This window comes from Balaenoptera musculus, chromosome 4 (genome assembly GCF_009873245.2).
Source record: "Balaenoptera musculus isolate JJ_BM4_2016_0621 chromosome 4, mBalMus1.pri.v3, whole genome shotgun sequence".
In the NCBI taxonomy this organism is placed as follows: domain Eukaryota; kingdom Metazoa; phylum Chordata; class Mammalia; order Artiodactyla; family Balaenopteridae; genus Balaenoptera; species Balaenoptera musculus.
Genome location: NC_045788.1, coordinates 72,986,586 through 73,007,660, shown reverse-complemented (window position 1 = coordinate 73,007,660; position 21,075 = coordinate 72,986,586). Strand labels below are relative to the sequence as shown.

At 39.2% G+C, this 21,075-nt stretch overlaps 1 protein-coding gene across 2 annotated transcripts in view; it reads right to left on the bottom strand.

Annotated features, from left to right (window-relative positions):
- Positions 1 to 20,315, bottom strand: part of PCYT1A (phosphate cytidylyltransferase 1, choline, alpha) — a 50,732-nt gene extending 30,417 nt beyond the window's left edge. Inside the window, exon 1 of one of the 2 annotated variants that reach the window (XM_036850669.1) lies at positions 20,184 to 20,315. The gene's annotated coding sequence lies outside the window, so the exon portion shown is untranslated. The remainder of the gene's footprint in view (positions 1 to 20,183) is intronic. The other variant, XM_036850668.1, reaches the window with a different exon arrangement.
- Between the last annotated feature and the right edge of the window lie 760 nt (positions 20,316 to 21,075).

Sequence of the window (21,075 nt, the reverse complement as noted above, 5' to 3'; positions counted from 1 at the left end):
GGATAAGGACACTGGCAGCAGAGGTTCTGGGAAGTTCTCCTTGGCGTGAGCCCTCCCAGAGTCTGGCATTAACCCCACCAAAGAGCACGGGTAGGCTCCAGTATTGGGTTGCCTCAGGCAAAACAACCAACAGGGAGGGAACCCAGCCCCACCCATCAACAGTCAAGTGGATTAAGGTTTTACTGAGCTCTGACCACCACAGCAACAGGGAGGGAACCCAGCCCCACCCATCAACAGTCAAGTGGATTAAGGTTTTACTGAGCTCTGACTGCCACAGCAACAGTCAGCTCTACCCACCACCAGAGCCTCCCATCAAACCTCTTAGATAGCCTCAACCACCAGAGGGCAGACAACAGAAGCAAGAAAAACTACAATCCTGCAGCCTGTGGACCAAAAACCACAGTTACAGAAAGATAGAGAAGATGAAAAGGCAGAGGGCTATGTACCAGATGAAGGAACAAGAAAAAACCCCAGAAAAACAACTAAATGAAGTGGAGATAGGCAACCTTCCAGAAAAAGAATTCAGAATAATGATAGTGAAGATGATCCAGGACCTCGGAATAAGAATGGAGGCAAAGATTGAGAAGATGCAAGAAATGATTAACAAAGACCTAGAAGAATTAAAGAACAAACAAACAGAGATGACCAATACAATAACTGAAATGAAAACTACACTAGAAGGAATCAATAGCAGAATAACTGAGGCAGAAGAACGGATAAGTGACCTGGAAGACAGAATGGTGGAATTCACTGCGGCGGAACAGACTAAAGAAAAAAGAATGAAAAGAAATGAAGACAGCCTAAGAGACCTCTGGGACAACATTAAACGCAACAACATTCGCATTATAGGGGTCCCAGAAGGAGAAGAGAGAGAGAAAGGACCAGAGAAAATATTTGAAGAGATTATAGTCGAAAACTTCCCTAACATGGGAAAGGAAATAGCCACCCAAGTCCAGGAAGCGCAGAGAGTCCCATACAGAATAAACCCAAGGAGAAACACGCCGAGACACATAGTAATCAAAGTGGCAAAAATTAAAGACAAAGAAAAATTATTGAAAGCAGCAAGGGAAAAACGACAAATAACATACAAGGGAACTCCCATAAGGTTAACAGCTGATTTCTCAGCAGAAACTCTGCAAGCCAGAAGGGAGTGGCATGATATACTTAAAGTGATGAAAGGGAAGAACCTACAACCAAGATTACTCTACCCGGCAAGGATCTCATTTAGATTTGATGGAGAAATCAAAAGCTTTACAGACAAGCAAAAGCTAAGAGAATTCAGCACCACCAAACCAGCTCTACAACAAATGCTAAAGGAACTTCTCTAAGTGGGAAACACAAGAGAAGGAAAGGACCTACAAAAACAAACCCAAAACAATTAAGAAAATGGTCATAGGAACATACATATCGATAATTACCTTAAACATGAATGGATTAAATGCCCCAACCAAAAGACATAAACTGGCTGAATGGATACAAAAACAAGACCCATATATATGCTGTCTACAAGAGACCCACTTTAGACCTAGGGACACATACAGACTGAAAGTGAGGGGATGGAAAAAGATATTCCATGCAAATGGAAATCAAAAGAAAGCTGGAGTAGCTATACTCATATCAGATAAAATAGACTTTAAAATAAAGAATGTTACAAGAGACAAGGAAGGACACTACATAATGATCCAGGGATCAATCCAAGAAGAAGATATAACAATTATAAATATATATACACCCAACATAGGAGCACCTCAATACATAAGGCAACTGCTAACAGCTATAAAAGAGGAAATCGACAGTAACACAATAATAGTGGGGGACTTTAACACCTCACTTACACCAATGGACAGATCATCCAAAATGAAAATAAATAAGGAAACAGAAGCTTTAAATGACACAATAGACCAGATAGATTTAATTGATATATATAGGACATTCCATCCAAAAACAGCAGATTACACGTTCTTCTCAAGTGCACACGGAACATTCTCCAGGATAGATCACATCTTGGGTCACAAATCAAGCCTCAGTAAATTTAAGAAAATTGAAATCATATCAAGCATCTTTTCTGACCACAACGCTATGAGATTAGAAACGAATTACAGGGAAAAAAACGTAAAAAAGACAAACACATGGAGGCTAAACAATATGTTACTAAATAACCAAGAGATCACTGAAGAAATCAAAGAGGAAATAAAAAAATACCTAGAGACAAATGACAATGAAAACACGACGACCCAAAACCTATGGGATGCAGCAAAAGCAGTTCTAAGAGGGAAGTTTATAGCTATACAAGCCTACCTCAAGAAACAAGAAAAATCTCAAGTAAACAATCTAACCTTACACCTAAAGAAACTAGAGAAAGAAGAACAAACAAAACCCAAAGTTAGCAGAAGGAAAGAAATCATAAAGATCAGAGCAGAAATAAATGAAATAGAAACAAAGAAAACAATAGCAAAGATCAATAAAACTAAAAGTTGGTTCTTTGAGAAGATAAACAAAATTGATAAGCCATTAGCCAGACTCATCAAGAAAAAGAGGGAGAGGACTCAAATCAATAAAATCAGAAATGAAAAAGGAGAAGTTACAACACACACCGCAGAAATACAAAGCATCCTAAGGGACTACTACAAGCAACTTTATGCCAATAAAATGGACAACCTGGAAGAAATGGACAAATTCTTAGAAAGGTATAACCTTCCAAGACTGAATCAGGAAGAAACAGAAAATATGAACAGACCAATCACAAGTAATGAAATTGAAACTGTGATTAAAAATCTTCCAACAAACAAAAGTCCAGGACCAGATGGCTTGACAGGTGAATTCTATCAAACATTTAGAGAAGAGCTATCACCCATCCTTCTCAAACTCTTCCAAAAGCTTGCAGAGGAAGGAACACTCCCAAACTCATTCTATGAGGCCACCATCACCCTGATACCAAAACCAGACAAAGACACTACAAGAAAAGAAAATTACAGACCAATATCACTGATGAATATAGATGCAAAAATCCTCAACAAAATACTAGCAAACAGAATCCAACAACACATTAAAAGGATCATACACCACGATCAAGTGGGATTTATCCCAGGGATGCAAGGATTCTTCAATATACGCAAATCAATCAATGTGATACACCATATTAACAAATTGAAGAATAAAAACCATATGATCATCTCAATAGATGCAGAAAAAGCTTTTGACAAAATTCAACACCCATTTCTGATAAAAACTCTCCAGAAAGTGGGCATAGAGGGAACCTACCTCAACATAATAAAGGCCATATATGACAAACCCACAGCAAACGTCATTCTCAATGGTGAAAAACTGAAAGCATTTCCTCTAAGATCAGGAACGAGACAAGGATGTCCACTCTCACCACTATTATTCAACATAGTTCTGGAAGTCCTAGCCACAGCAATCAGAGAAGAAAAAGAAATAAAAGGAATACAAATTGGAAAAGAAGAAGTAAAACTGTCACTCTTTGCGGATGACATGATACTATACATAGAGAATCCTAAAACTGCCACCAGAAAACTGCTAGAGCTAATTAATGAATATGGTAAAGTTGCAGGATACAAAATTAATGCACAAAAATCTCTTGCATTCCTATACACTAATGATGAAAAATCTGAAAGAGAAATTATGGAAACACTCCCATTTACCACTGCAACAAAAAGAATAAAATACCTAGGAATAAACCTACCTAGGGAGACAAAAGACCTGTATGCAGAAAACTATAAGACACTGATGAAAGAAATTAAAGATGATACCAACAGATGGAGAGATATACCATGTTCTTGGATTGGAAGAATCAACATTGTGAAAATGAGTATACTACCCAAAGCAATCTACAGATTCAATGCAATCCCTATCAAATTACCAATGGCATTTTTTACGGAGCTAGAACAAATCATCTTAAAATTTGTATGGAGACACAAAAGACCCCGAATAGCCAAAGCAGTCTTGAGGCAAAAAAATGGAGCTGGAGGAATCAGACTCCCTGACTTCAGACTCTACTACAAAGCTACAGTAATCAAGACAATATGGTACTGGCACAAAAACAGAAACATAGATCAATGGAACAAGATAGAAAGCCCAGAGATTAACCCACACACCTATGGTCAACTAATCTATGACAAAGGAGGCAAAGATATACAATGGAGAAAAGACAGTCTCTTCAACAAGTGGTGCTGGGAAAACTGGACAGCTACATGTAAAAGAATGAAATTAGAATACTCCCTAACACCATACACAAAAATAAACTCAAAATGGATTAGAGACCTAAATATAAGACTGGACACTATAAAACTCTTAGAGGAAAACATAGGAAGAACACTCTTTGACATAAATCACAGCAAGATCTTTTTTGATCCTCCTCCTAGAGTAATGGAAATAAAAACAAAAATAAACAAGTGGGACCTAATGAAACTTCAAAGCTTTTGCACAGCAAAGGAAACCATAAACAAGATGAAAAGACAACCCTCAGAATGGGAGAAAATATTTGCAAATGAATCAACGGACAAAGGATTAATCTCCAAAATATATAAACAGCTCATTCAGCTCAATATCAAAGAAACAAACACCCCAATCCAAAAATGGGCAGAAGACCTAAATAGACATTTCTCCAAAGAAGACATACAGACGGCCACGAAGCACATGAAAAGATGCTCAACATCACTAATTATTAGAGAAATGCAAATCAAAACTACAATGAGGTATCACCTCACTCCTGTTAGAATGGGCATCATCAGAAAATCTACAAACAACAAATGCTGGAGAGGGTGTGGAGAAAAGGGAACCCTCTTGCACTGTTGGTGGGAATGTAAATTGATACAGCCACTATGGAGAACAATATGGAGGTTCCTTAAAAAACTAAAAATAGAATTACCATATGACCCAGCAATCCCACTACTGGGCATATACCCAGAGAAAACCGTAATTCAAAAAGACACATGCACCCGAATGTTCATTGCAGCACTATTTACAATAGCCAGGTCATGGAAGCAACCTAAATGCCCATCAACAGGCGAATGGATAAAGAAGTTGTGGTACATATATACAATGGAATATTACTCAGCCATAAAAAGGAACGAAATTGAGTCATTTGTTGAGACGTGGATGGATCTAGAGACTGTCATACAGAGTGAAGTAAGTCAGAAAGAGAAAAACAAATATCGTATATTAATGCATGTATGTGGAACCTAGAAAAATGGTACAGATGAGCCAGTTTGCAGGGCAGAAGTTGAGACACAGATGTAGAGAATGGACATATGGACACCAAGGGGGGAAAACTGCGGTGAGGTGGGGATGGTGGTGTGCTGAATTGGGCGATTGGGATTGACATGTATACACTGATGTGTATAAAATTGATGCCTAATAAGAACCTGCAGTATAAACAAACAAACAAAACAACTAATACTAAACTTTCATTGGGTTATTTGTATGGAAATATGTTAATATAAATGTTTCAGACATTACATGAAATTTCTAAAAATCTTGTATTTGTATGGAAATATGTATAGAAATATGTTAATATAAATGTTTCATACATTACATGAAATTTCTAAAAATCTTATATTTGTATTTGTATGGAAATATGTATGGAAATATGTTAATATAAATGTTTCAGACATTACATGAAATTTCTAAAAATGTTATATGTTCTGGTATAATGTTATAAGTAATAATCCTAGTTATTACTTTAAAATGTATATCTCACAAATAACTAATTTTCTTGTCAACTGCATTATTATGAACTTTCATCAAATCTTTAACTGTGGTCATTTTTAAGTCTTTTGTCATTTACAGACAGTTCTGGGTGTACTCTGATGATTTTGCAAATATGTTCCTATAAAAGGGTTTCATCTTCAAGAAATTCATGGAAAAGACTCTGACAAGTACAGGTTTCTGGTAACTGACTGTACTGCTGAACTGAATGAATAAGCATTTTCAGAACTCTAATGAAAAACTGATGAACTCATAAAAGTGCTAACAAAAGATCAAGATGAAAAAAAAAATTAATTACATGGGACTGAGTGAACTGATGAGGATGAGTATAATTTTTGTGACTTTCTGTCTGAATTTAAAAAAAAAAAATCCCACAAGGACTCAGAGGCAAAGAATATACAAATCAATTTTCACTGCAAAGTAAAGGAGCTGTTACAGTGGAGGATTACTGGACTGAATGTCAATATTATGACATAGTATGAGTGTGTTTCATGTTTGGTAATTGCAATCATTGTTGCTTTTGTTGTGGTCATCCATGTACAATGCTTGGTGACAGTCTATTTATCTCGTGTAAAAATAAAATACAGTGTGTGTGTGTGAAAAAAATAATAATAAAATTAAATTAAATTAAAAAAAAAAAAAAAAAAAGAATCCGCCTGCCAACGTAGGGGACATGGGTTCGAGCCCTGGTCCGGGAAGATCCCACATGCCACGGAGCAACTAAGCCCTTGTGCCACAACTACTGAGCCTGTGCTCTAGAGCCCGCGAGCCACAACTACTGAAGCCCGTACACCTAGAGCCCGTGCTCCTCAACAAGAGAAACCACCACAATGAGAAGCCCGCGCACCACAACAAAGAGTAGTCCCCGCTCGCCGCAACTAGACAAAGCCCGCGCGCAGCAACGAAGACCCAACGCAGCCAAAAATAAAAAATATAAATAAATAAACAAATTTATAAAAAAAAAAAAAAAGTAAAACGTTTACTTTTAAAAATGTTCAATAACCATTTTCTACACAGACAGGCCCTCATCTAAGGTTGTCCTTTGGGGTCTCTAGAAACAGATTTCCTCTCCTTCCTAACTCTTTGAATCAGTGTAGATGATACATATATTCCAAGAAGTATGTTTTAGGAATCTAAATGTGTTGCAAAAAAGTAAGATAATAACAGCAAATTCATAATAATGACTATTTTTTTTTCAATATTACCAGTGCCAAGCACTGTGCTAGGTACTTTATATACATTATTCTCATTTAACCCATATAACCTGAGAAGCAGGTATTTTTAGTCCCAATTTACAAGTGAGAAAACTAAGGATCAGGGAGGTTAAGCAACCTATCCAGAGATCACACAGCTAGTAAATGAGAAAGCCAGGATGCTCTCTCCCAGAAATTCACAAATTTTTTAAAGAAGCTGTCTCATCATTACTGCTGCTTCCCTCAATCAAGAACATTCTTTCCACGGCATGCGTTCCTTAAGTTTTTGCAAACTTAGGTCAGACCAGCCTAACTGAACAGTGGAATAAAAGGTCACAGTCACTTAAAGGTAAACAAGGTCCCAGCACCAATCAAACAGAACTGACATGGCTATTGGCCTGATTCCAAAGCTGCCTGATTTGTCAGCTGTACAGATCTTTCCTACTGGAAAAGTTTTGCTAGGATTTCCTGATAAGTTTTCAACGTAAGCAAGAAAGAATTCTTTAATTCTCTGCTCGTCTCTCTTCTGACATTACAAATAAGGTGGTGCTTAAGTCATCTGTACTTTTCATTCATGATACAAAATAGAGTTTTAAGGATGCCAAAATAAATCAAGGGAATAAATGTCATGTCATATTCTCAACAGTTACTTTCCATGACTTCAAGTTAAAATTCCTTAAAGTTTAATAGAAAAATACTTAACACATCCAAAGACATGTTTATAGGAACTTCTCAGAAGTCTTTGCTCTGTGTGTGTGTGTCAGGGGCGGTGGGGGGGAGGATTATGTGTGCTATAATATTTTTACAGCTTTACTGAATGAACTATAATTGACATACAATAAACCATATATTTGAAAGTGTATAATTTAATGAGTGTTAACATTATATACCTGTGAAATCATCAAAATTAATAAACATATCCCTCACTCTCAAGTTTCCTCATACCACTTTATAATCCATCTCTCCCTCCCTACTCTGACTGTGCTTTGCTTTTTTGTTTTGTTTACACTGTGGTAAAATATACATAACATAAATTCCGCTTTGCTTTTTAACTGTTTAATTCTTGAAGTACTGAACCATCTTGCATAATTCAACTTAACCAGCCAAACCCATGCTAGATAGATATCATCATACTAGAAAGAAGCAAAGGCGCTAAATACTGCCCTTGTGGTTTTAAAGATATTTTAAAGTCAAATTGATATCTGGAGTCACTAGATATTGTGACACTGGATCTATTCCACTAGATTAAAAAAAATCGTACAAAAAATATAAAATATCACAATGAGAACTCAAGGGAGGAGAAAGGAGGTATCTGACTAGTTATTTAAAGCTAATGTAAAATTCATGAACAAAGAATCAAGGCAACCATTATTATTAGTATTAGTACTGACACATTGCAAAGCCCATTGGTAAATAATAGTAATACTAACATATTTTACCTGAATTTCAGTTGAGTACATACATTCTTCAACAAAATCTCTCCTTCTGTCTTATATAAATACCTCTAACCAAATGTCTAAGGCAGTGTTTCTCAATATTTTTTATCCATGCTCCATTTTGAGAGAAGTAAAAATCTTTAACCTCACTCCATTAGCATACTGTAGTGATTAAATAGAGGTCAGCCCCTAAATCATATTACCTAAATATGAATCCCATTTCTACCACTAACTAGCCATGAAAATTTGGACAAATTCCTTTATCTCTCCAAGTCTTAGTTTCATCATCTAACAAATGTGGTTTAAATGGAATAATCCATGTAAAGCCTTAGCTCAGCGTCTGGCACACAGTATGTGCTTGTAAACATTAGCTACTATTATTATTTCATAGTAGTAGTAGTTGCCATCATCTGCCTTAAAGTCTATCTTCTGCGTATCCCCTATAGCCAAGAAGATTTTGTCAAGTTTTCATCCATGATTACTACTATAAAAAGTGTACTTCTAATGTAAAAGTATGATAAAACATGAAGTATGCTCCATCGCCCCATCTTATCCTTACCCCATTTAAGAATCACTGCTGTGGAACTTCCCTGCTGGTCCAGTGGTGAAGAATCCGCCTTCCAATGCAGAGGACGTGGGTTCAATCCCTGGTCAGGGAACTAAGATCCCACATGCCACGGGGCAACTAAGCCAGCGCGTCACAACGAGCTCCCGTGTCTCAACTAGAGAGCCTGTGTGCTGCAAAGTACAGAGCCCACGCGCTCTGGAGCCTGCGCGCCACAACCAGAGAAGAGAAAACCCACACGCCACAACTAGAGTGAAGCCGGCACGCCGCAGCAAAAGATCCCGCCTGCCTCAATGAAGATCCCGCATGCCACAACTAAGACCCGACGCAGCCAAAAATAAAATAAATAAATAATAAACAAATCTTTTTAAAAAATAAAGTAATTTAACAATTGAACATCCTTGCCCAACAGACACTAATTCAAAAAAAAAAATTACTGTTGTAGCAAGAACTCTTCTAGAGTCTGATGTTAAGCTATGATGAAGAAACACCACTATACTACTACTACTACTACTACTACTACTGTCAGCATGTATATAACACCTGTATGTCTAAAAACTTTAAAAATATTAAAACTCTCAGGGCTCCCCTGGTGGTGCAGTGGTTAAGAATCTGCCTGCCAATGCAGGGGACACTGGTTCGAGCCCTGGTCCGGGAAGATCCCACATGCCACAGAGCAACTAAGCCCGTGCGCCACAACTACTCAGCCTGCGCTCTAGAGCCTGGGAGCCACAACTACTGAGCCCGCGTGCCACAACTACTGAAGCCCGCGCGCCTAGAGCCCGTGCTCCGCAACAAGAGAAGCCGCTGCAATGAGAAGCCCGCACACCGCAACGAAGAGTAGCCCCTGCTCACCGCAACTAGAGAAAGCCCGCACATGGCAACGAAGACCCAATGAAGCCAAAAATAAATAAATTTTAAAAAACTCTCTTAACATTCACAACCCTTTGACATAGATGTATTATTTTTATCACTATTGAAACTGAGGCACAGAAAATAAGATCACACAGCTAGTAAGTGGTGAAGCTAGGAATCAAATTCAGCCAGCCTGGCTGCAGACTACACACCCTTAACGACTGTGGTATACAATAAAATGTGACACTGTACAATACAAGAAGGTACCTAATAACTATCTCTAAATATTTGAATGCCTGTTATGTTGGATAGGGCAGACACTTATTCTGTGAAAGTCCAGATAATAGAAAATGAATCACTAGTTGGAAGATGCAGAGACACAAATTTTAACTAAACATAATAAAAACCTTTTTAGGAACGAGTTATCTGAAAAGGGGCTGAGTTACCTCGGGGGCATTTCATTTTGGCATACCAGGACATTCAAGGAGAGGCTGTGCAGAAATACCTTCATTCATTTTATTAGTCATAATCCTGTTAAGGTCCATCATGGTTGATCTTTTTGTTTGTTCTAATCTTAAAATAATTTCAAATCATGACTGCCATCTATCACGTTAGCATTCACAATTTTATGTAACCTATAAACTTGAAAAGAATGGTTTTTATGTCTCTATCCATGTTAGTGCTGAAAGTATTGATCAGGATAGATATATGTCACCATACACCAATGTGACATACCACTAGACCCCTCTCTCCTCATTGAGATCCACTCTTAATACTCTAGGTTAGTACAATATAAAACACAGGGGCGTTTATCTTTAGAAAACAGGATAGAAAAATATATTTAGAATTCTTAATGATTAGGGTATTCAATCAGATGTAAACCCGTTTCATTGTACTATCACATAATCCACATTTCTCTATCACAGTCCCAAAGATTATAATAATAGTGATGATAAAAATTATAGCTAACACTTACAGAGTACTTCCTTTGTGCCAGAAAGTTATAAACCTTTTGCATATATTAAATAACTTAATTCTCACAACAATTTTATGTGGTAGATAATATTATTTGCTCTATTTTGCAGATGAGGAAATTGAGGCACAGCTGGGTTAAATGACTTGACTGAGGTCACACACCTAGGACAGGGCAAAACCAGGATTTGAACCAAGGCATTCTGGCTCTAGGATCTGTGTACTTAACAACAACACTGCCTAGTATTTATTTACTTATTATATGCTGCCTAGTATATAAAATGGTCATACATGAATTTAAACAAAACCACTTACTGCACTCTGGCCATGCACTACACTGTGCCAAGCAGGAATTTAATTTCATCTTTCACAAAGACTGGGCTCCTTCTCACTGGGCATATCGCTGACAGACTACTTAGGAATTCCAGGGGCTTATTTTGGTTTGGGCCAGAGTAGAAGAGTAGAGGGTGCACTAGACCAGGAATCATATCATATAAACTGGGACTTCATTCTAGCTCCTCCCAGGGAATTCCCTGGCAGCCCAGTGGTTAGGACTCGCTTCCACTGCAGGGGGCATGGGTTCGATCCCTGGTCGGGGAACTAGGATCCCACAAGCCTCTCAGCCTGGCCAAAAAAAAAAAAAAAAACCTAGCTCCACCTAGTACCTTAACTCTTAAGTTATGGTGAGTGCAAATGAGAGATTAGAAAACAAACTCCCTGATGTTGCTGTCTTTCCACAGTTCAATTCTCCTGCTCTGAAAAGAGCCCATTTTCATTCGGAGACTCAGTATCATTCGGTCTGTGTGATCTTCACCCTTAGCCATACCGTCAGATGCCACGTGCCTAACCTGAACCAATCAGCACATCACTCTCTCAGGCCACAGACTGGGGGAGGAGGGAGGTGGGAAGGGCAGTGATTGGTGACCTAAGATAGTCCAATCAGAGTGAATCTCAGGACTCGCCAGATAGGAATTCTTGGACAAAGATTATCACTTCTTTCTTTGTGAATTCAGGCCTGGAGACCTGACTCTAGGAACCATCCTATAACAATCTAGTGGTCATCCTATAACCAGGAAGAGAGTCTTTCTCAAAATAGTCACACAGAGAAAGCAATGCTGATGATGGAGAGAAGCCAGATCCTGAACTGCCTAACTGTGTCAACCAATACATTCCCCTTTTTGCTTAAGCTCAATTAAGCTTGGTTTTTTATCACTTAGAACCACAAAATCATAATTAATTCATTCAATGCTTGGCAATGAGCCCTAGCACAAAGTAGGTGCTCAATAACTATTTGAATAAATGTAATAAGTGAAAAAACTCCTTTGAAATTTTGAAAAGCACTACTCACATTAGTATTTTGTTTTGATGGAAAGAGGTCAAGTACTTGTCAATTTATAAGTGTATCAAAGATGGCAAAACAAAGCTCTCATCCTGTCAAAAGTATTTTTTTCTTATCTGCTTACAGTTCTTCTATTTTCCAAAGATGGCTTTTGCGTCATATATTATACCATACTTTATTTTTTTTAATTAATTAATTTTTTTGGCTGTGTTGGGTCTTCGTTGCTGCGCGCGGGCTTTCTCTTTGTTGCGGTGCACGGGCTTCTCTTTGCGGTGGCTTCTCTTTGTTGCGGAGCACAGGCTCTAGGTGCACGGGCTTCAGTAGCTGTGGCATGCGGGCTCAGTAGTTGTGGCGCTCGGGCTTAGCTGCTCCGCGGCATGTGGGGTCTTCCCGGACCAGGGCTCGAACCCGTATCCCCTGCATTGGCAGGCGGATTCTCAACCACTGTGCCACCAGGGAAGTCCCTTATACTATACTTTAAACTGAACATTACACATCAGACTTAAACTGAAGTCTTAAGATCCTCTGGATTTAGAACAAACACATATAATACTTTTTGTTTTATAATGCAAAACACTTCTATATCTTCTCCACTTTCTTAGAAGATGGAAAACACCAAGATCACAGTCATTCCATAATAGTGACCCTAAAAGAATTCAGAAATTATAAAGAGATTAACCCTCACACCTTTCCTCTAGAACTATTACTAATTTTTAAACTTTGACTTTATAGGTCTCTCAAGTTTTTCATTTTTCACTGGCTCTCTTAGACCATTCCCATGTTCCTCACATCTACTAACTTATACACTATGAAAGTATATATAAAAATTTAATAATTAGTGCCTAAACTGATGAAAAAAATTACCCCCAGCTTCCCTAAAGTTCCAATAGATGTCTGCTAGGACACATCAAATTTGCTACTGAGAAAAGGTATGTGGGAGGATGAGGGCACACTGAGGGTAGCAAATATATGTTCGCTTTTTAGTTCATTATACTGAGACTTAGCTTGACCTAAAATCACACCACCTTTACAATACTCACAATTGCCCAATAACCACTGAATACCTCCAACAATGAGGAACAATACTTCCCAACTCTCCATTTATGATAACTGCCCCTTTGCAATCAACCAATACTATTCAAGTAAAAGTGAGTGATGACCCTGGAAAAGGAGGAGACTTTAAATATCTACATTCCAGAGGGAACACACACACACACAAACACAGACTGCCTTAATATCTGTTTGTCCAGTGGGTGATAGGGTTGGGAAAAGATGACACCTCCTCAGAGCCAATACGGTACAAGATCAAAACGGGGATGGGGAGCAGGAGATTGCCCAATGATTTGCAGGCGGAGCCTGGCTTCCAGCCATAGCACCCACATTAACTAAGCTGGGGTGAGTTAAAATGAAAGCAGTTGGAGACAGAATACACAGCCTCACTTATGAGCCCATTAGGGTGGGCCAAAACTTCCTATTTCCTTAGCAGTTTATCCTCCCCAAAAGTTTCTATGTCAAAAGAAGCTATAACAAAAGAGAACAAGGGAGCTGGCAGCCAGAATGCAGCATTTGTAAGGCCTGATCTTTCCAACACTGCTACATATTCAGTCCCGAGATAAGTCACCTTATTTTAGTCACTCAAATTCCCCATTCAAGCACAGATTCTAAATATGGACATAAATACCCACACCACCACCATCACTACCATAACCCTGCCTATTAAGTGCCTTAGTGTCTCCAAATTGCTTTCAAGATACAGAATGTGGTATCTGTTCCTGTGATTTTTACCCAGATTCACAAAATCTGGCTCCATTTCTGCTGACTCACCTCCCAGTACACACTGCTTGCCTTGTTCTTTAAAGTTCCAATAGATGCCTGCTTGGGATTAACTTTGCTATTAAGGAAGTACACAGAAGAAGTAGAAATGTGTGTCAGCAGGGAGGGGTGGCAGGGAGGAGATACTGAGGATAAATCTAATCAAGTGTTTTTCCAACGTGAATATCTTGAAGGAGACAAAATCTGGGTGCTGGTATGCATATGCTTGTATTTTAAAGATGAAAGTCTCCAACAAATGCAGTTTTAGAAACTCCCACCCAATCCCCTCTATTCTACTTCCTTATTGTTGGTAGATTTAGTAAGCACCCCAGGGTGAAAGAGGAGGCGGACTCTGCTTCCTAAGCTATGCAACAACCTAAAGAATAGAAGTTGCAATCATGTATACTCTTAAACCTAATTCAAATTTGACTGATTACTACAGGGAACTATCTGTAAAAAGAGGAAACATGAATTTTTCCTTTGCATTCTATTCCTGCTTCCCTGTCTCTGGGCCTACAATTATCTTCCTCAGTAAGACCCTATGCTCAGTAATTTTCTACTGGCATACCAATGTCCAGTTCCAAAGCTGAGTGAGCAAGCATACTTTGTACTTGGGATCTTTATCTGCTTCTACCTTTGTGGAGCTTAATAAAGTAGTGCTCTAAGAGGCAAGCTCTGTGAACTCCTAGGTTACAGTGAATCAAATACTGTTGGCATTAATCATGTCATCTGCTGTACATTCAGGCCTTCCCACAGATAACAGTGCAGTCACATCACCCCTTGTGTAAAGACCTTTGAAGCTTGAGGGAGGATATGTCTAACCCATAGTGGGAACGAGGGACTGGATTCAAGAACCAGCAGAACTCCTAGAGCAGCTCACAAGCCAAAAATGGCCCACTGCCTGTTTTTGTAATTAAGGTTCTACTGGAACACAGCCACGCTCATTCACTGATGAATGAATGAAAAGTGGTCTATGGCCACTTTTGTGCTACAACTGCAGAGTTGAGTAGTTGCAACAGAGACTGTATGACCTGCTAAGCTGAATATTTATTATCTGGCCCTTTACCTAAAAAGTTTGCCAACTCTATTCTAGATGAAAACAGGATCAGTTTTATCAATAATTTGGTAGTGAATTCCAAATACCTAGATTATGCAAACAGCTCTAAAGTGGAGGACAGTGCTAGGAATAGAACTATTTCAAGAAACTGTGCCATAACTTTCTGATACAGGATTTCTACAGTTTATGTCACTAACCTGTATATACCACCACACTGTATAGAATAAGTCAAAAGAGTGCCTGATTTGGGAAGTTCTAAATGTAAAAGTGATTTCACAACAGGATCTGCACGGATGATTAGTTTTAAATCAGAGCTCAATGTTATTCCTCAATATTTGGGACCTGTAAATTGCCACATCTAAGATCTTAGCTCTGAACTTGATCTCTTCCCTCTAATTTCTCCAGAGAAACCCTTATTCAACAAACACTGAGTGGGCACTTACTCTGTGCCAGACCCTGGGTTAGTCCTGGACCAAAATAAAGTTTCTTCTTGGGCCTGACCACACAGTAGGATATTTCAGGAAAGAGATTATCCTAAAAACCACAAGGGACACTTGAAATAGTTCTTACAGTTGAATGATTTTGCTCTGCCACTATTCTACTAGAAGAATCAGTGAGTAGACCCTGTGTTAAGATTTTGCTCTTCCTAGAGTGGGTTATGGAACGTATATCTCTAAGGCAGGGTCTACGACAGATTCAGGGAGTCTCGGATTTGGACCAAAAAAATTATATCTTTATTTTCACTAGCCTCTGGCAAATTCACCATTCCTTCAATTATGAACGTAAGCCACAATAGTAATAGTACACTTAGTAGAATAGACTTTGTCACCAATAGAAATCATAGATATTTTCATATAATATCACACTCGTTACAAATACCTTGAAATACTGTTTAAACACACGATCATTTAAAAATTATCATAGCTATAAGACCCACTGATAGACAGTAAACTTTATTTACTATGTTAATAAAAACTACCTGTGCTATATCACACATTTTAAAAATATTTTGATAACTATATTTCAATATAATTTGTTTCCTTTATAATTCTATGTATTTTTTTGCAATAAAAACATTATTCCAAAAAAGAAGTCAACAAGGTTTCACCATATTGACAAAGGGGTCCACGGCACAGAAAAGATTAAGACCTCGGGGCCAAAAAATAAACAAACGTAATCACATCTGAGGTAATTCTATGTAGATAAAAACACTACTGTTTTCTGTTAAGTGCCATACACTCATTTTGTTCTCTAATATAAAGCAAAGAGTATAAGTCATTATTTTTAGCAGCCCTCACTTCAAACTGGTTTGCAAATAGTTGTGAATGTGATATATAACAGCCTAGCAAATCCATGGGTTCCCCTGGCAATCATTCTAGTCCAAACATAGAAAACTTCAAACTAACATAACTTTCAACAAGAGAGTTACCAAAAGAAAGGGAGAAAAAAGACTGAAAAAAGACAACAAACAAACAAAAAACCAAAACACAACCCTGCTATATATCTATCTACTAATCTGGTTTGCAAACAGTAAAATACAGGCAATACAATTATTTATATTAATGAGATAATGTATGTAAACGAACCTAACACAGTGCCAAATATATACTAGAGACTCACTCTTTTTTTTTTCTTCTGGAATGGTGCCCTGGCATATACTGCAAAATAACGTACGTAAAAATGTATATTCCCTAAATTAACTGACTGAATTATAGAGGAAGGGAGTTAGGATTTAAGTTTTGCCACAAATCATTCATAAACAATTGACAAAACAAATCATACTTCATACACGTGTCCAGGTATCCATTTGACAGAAATATTGTGAAAAGGGAACTTTAGGACTAGAAACAGAAAGGTTTAAGCTTAGGAAAGAGAAAGTGCTAGAAGTTACCCTTTGGGCATATAAGCAGGAGGGCTGAGCCCTGCTCTTACACTCTCCTCCCTATTGTTTTTTCTTTCTTTTTTTGTTTTTTAATTGGGGTATAGTTGTTTTACAATGTTGTGTTAGTTTCTACTGTACAGCCAAGTGAAGTAGAGTTCCCTGTGCTATACAGCAGGTTCTCATTAGTTATCTATTTTATACATATTAGTGTATATATATATGTCAATCTCAATCTCCCAATTCATCCCAGCCCCCCTCCCTTTCCCCCTTGGTGGAAGTCCATATGTTTGTTCTCTAAGTCTGTGTCTGTTTCTGCCTATTGTTTTCTAATGTGACTTATGTAGTGATAACGTAGGTAAAAGATGTAGAAGCAGCCACAATCTTGAGTAAAAAGGAACTCTCACAGTCCAGTGATAATTGGGAAGTACTCTGATTTCAGGGTTTCTCTAACTGAAAAAATTCCCCCCAAATATGACTTTTAGAAAAATTTATTCTTTCCAATCTATTTTAGGGTAACACAAATGTTAGTGTAAGAGAGACCTATTTCTGTTTGATTCAGTAGGAGGAATTACCTCTGTTAGTAGAAAAGCCAGAAGATCTGGCTTCAGATGAGAGTTACGCAAATATTTGGAAAGAAAAGCATAAGAAAATTACAATTATAACTAGATATTCTGTTCTTATTCATCATTTAAAATAATAGCAAATTATTACGCTTGCTTTTTCTATGAATATTTCATAAATTAACCCTCATGAGAGTTTATAACATGAAGAGGTTATTCAGCTCCCACAGGAAAATCATGAATGAGGTCAGGTGGTTTACAAACTCTATGAGATTGTACACTAAATTTGGTGCGTGTGCATATATTTCAGATTATTAAAGGGCCATTTAACCAGAAGAACAGTTATCTCTGCCATAGAAAATCTAAAGCAAGAGAAAGCATTAATCCTTCCCAGAGACACAGAGTAAGTCAGTGTTAACATCAGATAAAGTAACCAGGGACTTCTGAATCCAAGGCTCTATCTGACTAGATCATTCTCCTTAAGGGATCACATATCCAAAGAGGAGATTCCCCAAGAAAAATAAAACCTCACCTGTTTATGGGAGAAGAAATCATAGGCTGAGGAAGGAATAAAAGATCATTCTTATCAATCAGACCATTATACTGGTTTTCAAAGGGAATTTGCAAAGCAGGGTAAGTCAGAAAGAATCATCTCATTCAGCAGACACAAATCACCCCAGAGGCAGTGCTGCAGTTCCCAAGTCTAAATGTCTTCCCTTCTGTGGTGAGTTACCTTTAAGCATTATATTCTGTTCTAGGAACAAATTCTTGAGTAGTTCCTTTTAGTCATGTTGAATGTAAGCCAAGTAAACATCTAATGTTCTAGAAAAAGCCATTTTTTAGCTAAACAAAGGCTATCCCTCACCATTCCCAACTCATTCCCATTCAAGAATCTTTCTGAACTCTCTTCCCCTATCACAAAATGTATGTGTGTGTAGAGGGTGGGGTGACTATTAGGCTATCAGATAAATACAGTGTCTGGTAAGTTGAAATTGCCTCAAACTTCTTCTATTAGATGTATTTTTTAAAACACTGGGTGACACAGTAAGCAGCACCTTCTACAAAGGGCTGTAAAAGAGGAGGAAGTAGTGAAACTCACTTTAATTCATTTCATCTGCATCACTAACAGCCCTCATGAAAGGGAATTAGTAGGAAATAAAACCAGAGCTAAAACATCATTTGAATTATCCACAGCATGGTATCATTCCCAGTATGCCAGTCTTGGCCTCCAGTGCACAAATCATTGAACTGGATAGCTAAAAACAGTAAAGCTTCTCCGCTGTGGCATTCTAGTCACCACTGTTGACCTTCCCAGATCATCCTGTCTTCTCCAAGATAATCATCTATCTGTTCATCACTGATTCCTGCACCAAATTCCATTCTCAACTAGTTTCTTTTTACTAGCAATTCTCTGTACCTGCAGAATCACTAAATACCAAGATTGAAAAGGACCCTGAAGGTTATATCTCCCTACTCCCACTTTATTTCTTGGCAGAATCTTTTCTGTCTCTATCTTCAGTTCCCTTTCTAAGCTTTGTTCCTACCCTCCTCAAAGCTTCCCCCTCCCTCAATGTCTATTCCTAGCAGTTTTTCCTATCACAAACCCCTATATCCTCACTGCCTTTATAAATATCACTGTCCCTATTTCAATATATACCTGTTGGTTCTCCTAACTGAGAACCTGAGTTTCAGTCCCCAGTCATAACTGGTCACTTCGATTCTATTTGGGAAGACTTCTCCAGTTAAGTCAATCTGATAGAGCCTGTGCCCAAGCCCCAGATCCAGTCTTCCTAATTGCATCTTTGTACTTCCAAACAGTCCCCTAATCGTAGAATGGTCGCATTTTAGACCAGAAAGAAAACTCAGAAATAATCTGGTCCAATGTTTTTCCAACTTTTTTCTTACTACCTTTTAAGACACATGAAATCCATTTTACATCATAATCTCACACACACATAACTGAAAGACGTTTCATGAAATAATACTCTTACTCTGCGAACACACTGAAAATTTCTAGTCTATTCCTTTTTTTTTTTTTTTTTAATTTCAGGTTCCATCCACTAAATAGACTTCACAACCCAATCATCGGATGGAAGCCACAGTTTAGGAAACATTAATCTAGCCCAAACTTCCCATTCACCGAGGAAGAAACTGTAGCTCAGTGGTGAGGTGAGCTTCCCAGCCACAAGAAGGTTGTCCATAAAATTAAACTCGGGTCTGCCTGATAAGTCCCAAACCAGTGTTTCCCACTAAGACCTTCTCCACCCAGTCACCACACCCCGTACCCAAACACCATGCTACTGTACCCTGTCCAGTCACTGATCCCACCCTCTTCTCCAGCTCAGCCCCTCAAAGTTACTGCTCGTTGGTCGGAATCCCCCAGCAGCCGCCGCTTCATGTTCCCTTAGGTCAGAGTCCCCTCACAGTTACTATCCATCGATCGGTCTCCTCCGAGTCGTTGGTCCTTGGTCACAGTTCCCTGCTGTCACTGCTTCATACTTCCTCGGTCATAGTTCCCTCGCAGCCTCTGCCTCGTGTTCTCCGAGGTCAAAGTCCCTCAGCTTTCACTGCTGCTGGGTCGCAGACCCCTCGCGCGCAGCTGAGTCTCAGTCACAGTCCCCTCGTTGTCAGTGCCCCTGGGTCACAGTAGCCTTGCAGCCCCAGCCTCACACTCCCCTCGCTGTCACTGACCCACTCTTCTTTCAGTCAGTCTCCCCGCGGTCCCAGCGCCACAGTTTCTCCTCTCAAATAGAGCCGCAAGGATAGGCACACACCGAGTCCTCACCTGCAGCTCACGCTCCCCCGGTCCCTGTCCCGTCGAATTTCTCCTGGGCGCCGCGTCACGGACAAGAGAAGTTGAGGGGGTTGCGGGGAGACGCCCGGGAAAGGCAGCTGACGGAACCGTGGGCCGGAAGTCCCGCCTACTGCCCGCCCACTTGTCACTCCGACCACGACTTCTCCCTGAAAACCACGACCCCTGACACAGTAGTTCCGCCTCCATAGAGGCCTCGGGGACGGAGTGACTGAACCGAAATCCCCAGAGACAGAAGACAAAATGGCAAAGGGTCAGTCTCCATGCGGAACTAGAGTATGCGGTGAAGATACGTATGTATCTTGTAATGAGACACGCTGTGACTTGTCACTCGTGCTCACTGGCAGTCCTTCAAGAAGCGTTAACGCGGTGGCTCCCCTTTTGCCCAGCTCCGGGCTCGGTCCCTTCCAGGAGGACCTGTCTTGGTCCTTCCTATTCTACCCCGGCGCCTGGCGTGGTGCCAGGCACTCGTACCAGCACATTGACAATGCAGATGGCCGCGACGCCTTCCACCCTTGACATTCCGTACCTCCACCCCATGGTCCGCGGCTGCTTCACACAGCGCCACCTTTTCCCTACTTGGTGATGTAAAGAGAATTCCAACCAAGTCCTGTGAAAAGCCCTCTTTCTTCCTGTTATTTCTAACCCAGGTTGGCTCAACAAAATGTGATTCCTAGGAATAAACTGGGGGCTAGCTGAACAGGAACGGATTCAAGGGAGGCCACTGGTAGGAAATCACATGGCAGGGTGTCTGGTGAAGAGAAACTTTTTCCTTTGCTAGAATGAACCTTTGGAGGGATCCCTTTTGATTCTATAGCTGTAAGGCAAGTAAATACCCAATGTTAGGGAAGAAGTATGTAAAAGA